The sequence below is a fragment of the Rhinolophus sinicus genome, chromosome 18 (assembly GCF_057876585.1).
Source record: "Rhinolophus sinicus isolate RSI-liver-muscle chromosome 18, RSI-T2T, whole genome shotgun sequence".
NCBI classification, from domain to species: domain Eukaryota; kingdom Metazoa; phylum Chordata; class Mammalia; order Chiroptera; family Rhinolophidae; genus Rhinolophus; species Rhinolophus sinicus.
This window is the reverse complement of record NC_142518.1, coordinates 19,549,311-19,557,897: the sequence shown is the minus strand read 5'-3', so window position 1 is coordinate 19,557,897 and position 8,587 is coordinate 19,549,311. Positions and strand designations below refer to the sequence as shown.

The following is an 8,587-nucleotide window of genomic DNA, read 5'->3' as shown; positions in this document are numbered from 1 at the left end:
CTATGAGTTTGTTTCTATGAGTTTGTCTCTATGAGTTTGCTTCTGTTTTTTTTGTTGTTTCTTTATTTTGTTCTTTAGATTCCACATATAAGCAAAATCACATTGCACCTGTCTTTCCTTGTCTGAATACACTACTCAGCACAATACCCTCCAGGTCCATCCATGCCACCGCAGATGGCAAGAACCCATTCCTGCCCATGACCAAGCAATATTCCACTCTGTATGTGTAATATTCCTCTTTATTCATTCATCCACCAGTGGGCACCCAGGCTGCCTCCACATTACACATCATGGCCATTGTAAATAATGCTGTGGTAAACATATGGATGAACCAATCCCTTCAAAGTAGCCTTTGGGTTTCTTCAGATAAACACCCACAAGTGGGATTCCTGGGACCTTCTTTGTTTCTTATTATAGCCTTTGTTTTAAAGTCTATTTTGTCTGGTATAAGTATTGCTACCCCAGTTTTTCTGTTTTGTTTTGTTTCCGTTTTCATGAAATATCTTTTTCTCATCCCTTTACTTTCAGTCTGTGTGTCTTTTGATCTGAGGTGAGTTTCTTGTAGGCAGCATATGTAAGGATCTTGTTTTCTTATCCATTCAGCTCCCTATCTTTTGATTGGAGTATTTAATCCATTTATTAGGTTGGTGCAAAAGTAATTGTGGTTTAAAAGATTAAAAATAATTGCAAAAACTGTAATTACTTTTGCACCAATCTAATACATTTAAAGTAATTATTGATAGATACGTAGTTATTGCCATATATATGTGTGTGTGTGTGTGTGTATATATATATATACATATATATACCAGTATATATATACACATATATATATATATATATATACCATGTTTCCCCAAAAATAAGACCTAACAGGACCATTAGCTCTAATGCGTCTTTTGGAGCAAAAATTAATATAAGACCCGGTCTTATTTTACTATAAGATTGGGTATTATATTATAATACCGGGTCTTATATTAATTTTTGCTCCAAAAGATGCATTAGAGCTGATGGTCTGGCTAGGTCTTATTTTCGGGGAAACATGGTTCATGTATATATATGGGATATATATGTGTGTGTGTGTGTGTGTGTGTGTGTGTGTGTGTGTGTGTGTACACACACACACCAGGGGTGCCAAAAAATGTATACAAGTGGACACTTTGGTGTATACACATTTTAAGAAAGGAAAAAAAACATTAAAATTCTAATACTCATATATACCAATAACAAAAGATGAATACAAGTCACGTTTGACTTTCCCAATTACAAGAGGTGCTCAAAATGGTTCCCATCAGCGTCCAGACATTTCTGATTACGGTGAACTACTGCGTGAGTAATGTTGACCAAAGTGTCCACTTGTATACATTATTTTGGCACCCCCAGTATATAATGCTAACCTAATGGTGAATTCATACTGATACCTCCAACTCTAGCCTTCCCTCTTTGCTTATCTATAATTTCCCTCTATGAAGTAAAAAACTGGTTCTCAACATCCATCATCCATTTACTTATTTATTCAACATGAGACATATATTTAAAGCAGGTTGAGAATTATTACTTAACCTGAAGCTTCATGAGAAACAAATTTGCCGAATGGAGTGCAGTTTTTATGTGCATTTCTTTTTGTCTTTAGCCTTACAAATACCATTTTACAAAGTTATGTAGTCAGCTTCTTTTTCTCCCACCTGCTTCAGTGAGGTTATGTCATACATTTGCAGTAGAGTTAGATTCATTTGTCATAGCATATTCCATTCTGAGATCCCCTGACACCCTGGTTGAATTTCTTTTAGTTTGCATATATTAAAGTTTATTCTTTTTGATGTCCAACTCTATGAGTTTTGACAAATGCATTGATTTATATATCCACTACTCCAGTACCATACAGAGTAGTTCCATCACCCTAAAGTTCTACAAGCTTTTTTTTTTTTTTTTAAATAGGAAACTACTATGAGAAAGCACACGGAACAAAATGTTTCCCACCAAATATTTGGTTCTATCTGATAATGTTTTTAAAAAAGTTTATTTCCACGTTTCTGAAAACCTTTTAAAGTTTTTACTGATACCCTTACTCACCAAGAATTCATAACTACAAGCTTTTTAAAAAATATTCACCAGTGTGACTATCAGTTACCACTTATTAGTCTTAAGACGGTAACTCCTGAGGCCCAAATCTTGTCTCTTACTTAGAGAGCAACTCACTATAGAAAAGAGGCTTCTCTATATGATCTAAGATCTTAATGGTTCTTATCATGGGTCTGTCCCTCACAGTGTTGGCATACCTATCGGCTGAGGAAGATAGTCCCTAGAATATCTGGGTCATTATAACGTTTTAGCAGAGTAAGCAAAAGAACCAATCATTCAGGCTCAGCTGTGATTTGAACTTGAGATTCATAAGCAACAAACTTTTCAGCTAATGTCATCCTCAGGGTATACATTAGGGTGTAGCTGAATCAGGGTACAGCTGAAACTAGAAGTACTATCCCTACCCCAGAATGTACAGAATGTACTGTTTTTATATTTTGTATTTTAGTTTTTTGTTTTTCTTTGGTTCATTGTTGTTGTTTCATTTGTTCTCCTCAGAGGCCTACAGTTCAATTTCAGGGGCTTGAGGTGCTACCACGGCTGCCATACAGCTGACAGAAGCCCAAGGTGAGATTCTAACCACCTTAATAGATGAAAAGTGACTCTTAAACATCATGAAAGAATCTTGAGATGTGGGATCCCAATTTCTATTGTCAACTAAACCAAATTACCATGCACTAAAACAATTATGCTATGTACCCATATTTGTTGGATTAATTTAAGTGTAAATTCTATTTGAGCTCCTACTTTGTACCATCTTAGCTCAATGACTTTGGAAAGTTAACTGTTCTGAACTTAAGTTTCTGGTCCTCCATTTTAATATGGTTTTTATAAAGAACAATTGAGAAATTGCAGTTGAATATACTTGATAGTATGTGTGTATCTAGTTTCCATAGATGACTGCTTATGTAATGGAGTCACAGAGGCTGCCAAAGCTAGGGGAAAAAATAAACATTGTACTTTGACTAAAGCAGTAGGATAGGAAATTTCTCAGCGCCCTCCCAATGAAGACATCCCAAACCCCTATTTCTCCCAAAACACAGCTTAAGACTAGTAGACTAAGCCTCTTATGAACCTGGACTATCATACATCCATCACTGAACTCACTGTCCAGTAAATAAATATATATTAAGTGCTCCATAAGGCACTGAGAACAAAATCTAAAAATCTAAACCTCTCATTTTACTGTTGAAGAGACTGAAGGTAAAGCAGATTAAGATAGTGACGTTCATAGATGTTGATCATAATTGATCCAGTCTATTGTAAATTTATTGGGCTCACATGATAGAAGGGGCACTGCTGAAAGTCACTGTTGGACTAACAGAACTCACCAAATTTTTTTGGCCTGACATTTAGCGATTAGGCTCATACATACATACGTACGTACGTACATTCGTACGTACATACATATATATATATATATATATATATATATATATATATATATATATATTTTTTTTTTTTTTTTTTTTGGCCTCTCTGGTCTTTTCCATATCTGTCCTTTTAAGGAATGGCTGCCAGAAGATGACTTTTGAAAAGTATAGTTTGTCTGTTACAACTTTATACAGTTAAATTCTGTGCATAATTAAGAGACAATTATTATTGCATAAAGGCCATGAGGGCCTACACGGAACTGTCCTGTAGAAATTCCATTTTGGAATGAAAATAATTGGTGTTGAAAAATTAAAGGTGCTGTTTTGCCTGCTTATTTGACAGAATTATTAGCTTTGCCCGCCATCTCATGGAAGGTTGGTAGGGATATTGTATTTTTCTCTTTTGTATACTAATAGGAACAATATTTGCATAAATTAAAATTGTAATGTCGCTTCCATTTTCTGGGACTGGCTACCAGCTTGGTTTTCACCTATAATCATAGCTTTATTTTTCAAATTATCTATCTATCTATCTATCTATCTATCTATCTAATCTATCTAATCTATCTAATCTATCTAATCTATCTATCTAATCTATCTAATCTATCTAATCTATCTATCATCTATCAATCAATCAATCAATCAATCAATCAATCTATCTATCTATCTATCTATCTATCTATCTATCTATCTATCTATCTTAATCAAGTCCAACCTCTCTCTTTAGAGGACTTTTACTCCTCCAAATGGCAAATTGTCCAAGTAATCTGATGATTTACTCAGTCAAAAGCAGGTGGGGGTGGTTACATCTGTCAGGGTTCAAACAGAGAACCAGAAACACGGGGAATGTGTGAGCCGGTTAAACATTCTTCATAAGGCTTTTGTCCTTGCTTCAGGTGCTGGAGCCTGAGGTCAGCACAGCACTCAGGGAGGAACAATGGATGTGAAATGGGGGAAGCAAGGATAGACTGGAACCCATGCTGATCTTTCACTGCCTCCGAACAGCCAACCTTGGTGACATGAGTGCCCAGCAGAAGTGAGTACTTTTTTTTTTTTTTTTTTTTTGAGTTGCTAGAGCTGAAGGAAGACCTGAGGGGGAGCTGTGGTAGCTAAGGTCCCGACTGCTGCCTCACACTAAGATAAACCAGCAGATAAGTAACAAGGTGTCTGTGCCCCTACTTTCTTAGCATAAGTCAAATATGGCCACTACTTTACCTTTGCCTTCCAAATCTCTCTCCAAGTGCCTCTTGTAACACAGCCAATCTCAGAACCATGCAGGGAACTCTGAAGAAAGTTTAGTTCACAGTACAAAGCCCCCACAAAGGCAGACCTACTTCCACATAGCAGGTGAAAAAAGAATTGGGTAGTTAATTTGCTCTTGCCATTATTCTCACTGCCACCCAGTGGCACTGGAAATTCCATTTTTTTAAATTTTTTATTTCATGTTGTTGCTAGTATACATCCCACCCAATTGTGCAGGATTACCTCAAACTTGGGATTCTAGTTAATAACTCTGTCCTCCTCTTGTCCTGTTTTAAACCACAGTACGTAGTTCAGATTCACTGGATTCTTCTAGGACGTTTAAGGTCCTCTCCTGACAGCAGAGTTTGGTAGGGGCTACCCCAGGGCCCCAGATCCCCAGGCAGTTGTCCTGTCCGTAACTTTGAATCTCAATGAGCAGGAACTTTGGTCAAGTAATTTTCCATTCTAAAGTCTAATCTTGTTATGCAAATTTCTCAACCTGCTCTCCAGGGGCCAGAGATAATATCCATTTTGAATATTACAGAAGGAAAGCCTTTGTCAGGGCACAGGATGTCTTATCACATCCTTCTTTACCAACATCTGCAAAGAAGGGGGTGATGGACTTCACAGGGGTGTTAAAATTAATGAACAGTAATTGGACACCCAGCACCCAAAATGCACATTAAATAAAGCTTAGAACAAAATATTTTAAAAGCAACTAACCTCTTTGTCAACAACCAAAGGGAATTTTAAGCAATGCATGGATGTGTAATGAGATATTTCTTCCAATGATATCACACAGTTATCTGTAAGGATAAATAACGCTTTATTGCAACATGAAGTTATTCTTAAAGTTAGTTCAAACATATATTTTTCAAATATTAGGAATTCTTATATTCCTGGCTGGTATCTTCTAGGAGATGGTTGTCCCAAGAGTACTTCCTATAAGGTAACCTTCTGGGAGTTGTAAGCCATGAAACTTCAAGAGAATTGAAAGTTCAGACTAAACAATGTCATGTGATTAAATTTAATTTTCACCAGCCTCCATCTGCTCAAATTAATATATATTAACATATAGATTCAAAAATGTAAACAACCCCATTATTTATCCTAGAAGGATGAATTATCTTGTTAGGAATTTATCCACCTTTTCTTCCCTTTCTCTTTGTGTGTGTGTGTGTGTGTGTGTGTGTGCGCGCGCGCGTGCGCGCGTGTGTGTGTGTGTGTGTGTGTGTGTGTTGCATGAATGTGTGTGTGTGTGTGTTGCATGAATGTGTGGGTGTGTGTGTTGCATGAATGTGTGGGTATATGTCCAAGTGTCAGCATTCAAGGAACAAGAATGCTGGTGTGCTTTACTTTACTTCACTTTTAAAGAATAAACACATTTCTGAAATTTTTAACAACTGAAGAACTTAATCTTTATAATAAACTGCTAAAGAGGAAAAAAAGGTGATAGTTTTAAGAGTGTCATAAATGAATGAAAAGATAGATTCAATAAAGCTATTACTATTTTTACCAGAATTGGTAACTTTAGAGGTCAACCATAAGAGAACAAAGGAAAAAATGCATAAATTACTTATACATTCATATAGATATACGGAGTAAAGAAAGAGGAGTAAAGAAACCAAGTGGGAGGAAAGAAATGAGGGAGGAAGAATATGAGAAAGGAAGAAAAATAGAGGAAAGAGATGGAAGATGGTTTTTATTGTGGAACTTAAAAAACAAAGGCAAATCTATTAGTTAAACTGAATTTCCAACTTAAAACTTAAAGTCCAGCCTACTTAGGTGACATCTAGCTGGTGCAGGTATGAGGCTTTCAGGACGGCAGGCACTGCACACGGTCTTGGTCCTCTCCCTCCTCGGATGTATCTGAGGTGCTGGAAGACTCATCTGTATCTGCATTCATGCCTCCCGCTGCAGGAGCTCTCCGGTGCCGTCGTTGACCTCTCCGTGTCAGGTGACGCATGAGGAACCAAAGCATGTGGCTGTCAAATAGGTCGGTGTGGTGTGATCTGTCTTCATCTCGTTCCTGCTTGTTCTTCTTAATCACATTCTTTAACCCAGTAAGCTCAGTGGCAGCTTTAGCTGTGGGTGCCCAGATCTTGGCATCATGGTCTAGGCCACTGGTCGCCATCACAGGTAGGGAGGGATGGGGCTCAACACAGTTTACAGTACCTGCCATGTCCCCCTTCAGGAACTGAACAATCTGGCAGGATGATTTCTCCCAGAGGAAGATGTGCCCGCAATCACTTCCGCTCATCACAAACTGACTTCTGGGGCCATAGAAATTGACGCCTTTGACTGTGGCATTATTTCTGTGCCCCTTGTATCTCTTAATATACTGGGCCCCATCACAGTCAGAGGAGTTGAAGAGGTAAATATCTTCATCATTGTAACTGGCCAGGAGCTCTGTGCCATCGTGGCTGTACACAAGGGAGGTGATGGCTGCTTTGGAATCGTAAGTGGCCAGGTGATGAGGACAGAATTTCTTGAATACTCCATTATTCTCATTCATATTAATTTTCCTCTGGTCATAAATTCTTACAAACTGGTCTTGTCCACCCACAGCAAACTGGTAAGCATTGGCAGGATTCACAAAGATGGCATAGAGTCCTACTTTCCTCTCATTCTCTCTTGTTACCACCAATTTTGAAGCTGGATCATTTTGTCTGAGGTCAATGGCAAAGACAACTGCATCTTCACCTGAAGTTAGGAATGTAAAAGGGGAGTCTGGCTGCATAGCCATCTTGTGACTGGCTCCCTTATGGAAGGCCACACGCTTAGAAAGCAGGTTGGGTGGCAGAGCAAGGAGTTCTGTTACCCGTATCTGCCCATCACGGGCACATGTGGCCAGGATGGAATCACCAGTGTTGGGAAGGAACTGGGCATGAAAGACATTATTTTTGTGACCAGTCTCAAATTGCAGTACTGGCTTCTTACACATCCAATCCCAAATTATCGTTTTAAGGTCATCACTGCTAGAGACCAGCCAGTTGCCAGACTGGTTAAAATGCACACTATTGACACAACCACCATGGCCTTCAAGCCCATACTGCAGATGGAAACGCTGCACAAAGACTCTTGCCCCGCAAGCCTCATGTACAAAGCGGGCACTTGAACCCAGCTGCCGCTCTCGAAGAGCAGTGAGAACCTTCCAGCGAGGGGGTGGCAGGACAGATGTTTCTGAGGACATCCAGTCCTCCAGGGACCCGTTCTCATCTGATAAATACTGATAATGGCTAGCCTCATGGTACTGTATCTGGGGCTGTTCTTCCATTTCTTCGTCTTCCTCCTCTCCTAAGCGGCCATAGTTGACGGTTTCATCACTGTCTCCCACACTTTCAGAGACCATGCTTTCATTTTCTGTGTCTGTGTCTATGTCGGCAAGGCTGACACCACCACCATCCCCGGCACCATCACCATTTCTGGTCAATCTCAAGCTCAGTTCAGTATCTAAAGATGTCTCCCTCCCGGCCTCCGCCCCAGACTGCTCCTCTGGGCTATTCGGCGGGCCTCCATTCCCTAAGTCTGATGGGCCAACTGCGCTGCTCACATTGTCAGACATCTTAAATGATACTTGCTGTGGCTGGACTGTAGTGGGGAAAAGCCCTTGAAGCCTCGAGAAGGGAAAACGCCAGCAGAGAAGAGGGTCGGTCTAGCGGCAAGACGCCATTCGCAGTCGGCCAAAGAAGGGAGGGGCAAGAGCTCCGTGAGACCGTTGAAAGTATGGGAGCTGGTGAGGTTCAAAAAACTTCCCACCAAGTGTCTCGTGATATTTCAGGGTTGCTCAGATTTGCCCTGGCCCTGAGCCCCGCCCTAGCAGCACCTTACGCGGTTAGCAGCTGTGCATGGTGTTCTTGTGAAAATTGAAACATACTGTACTTTGGGAA

The 8,587-nt window shown here is 39.6% G+C and overlaps 1 pseudogene; it reads right to left on the bottom strand.

Moving 5' to 3' along the window:
* Positions 1-6,513: 6,513 nt before the first annotated feature.
* On the bottom strand, positions 6,514-8,262 carry LOC109457529 (DDB1- and CUL4-associated factor 8 pseudogene; annotated as a pseudogene).
* Between the last annotated feature and the right edge of the window lie 325 nt (positions 8,263-8,587).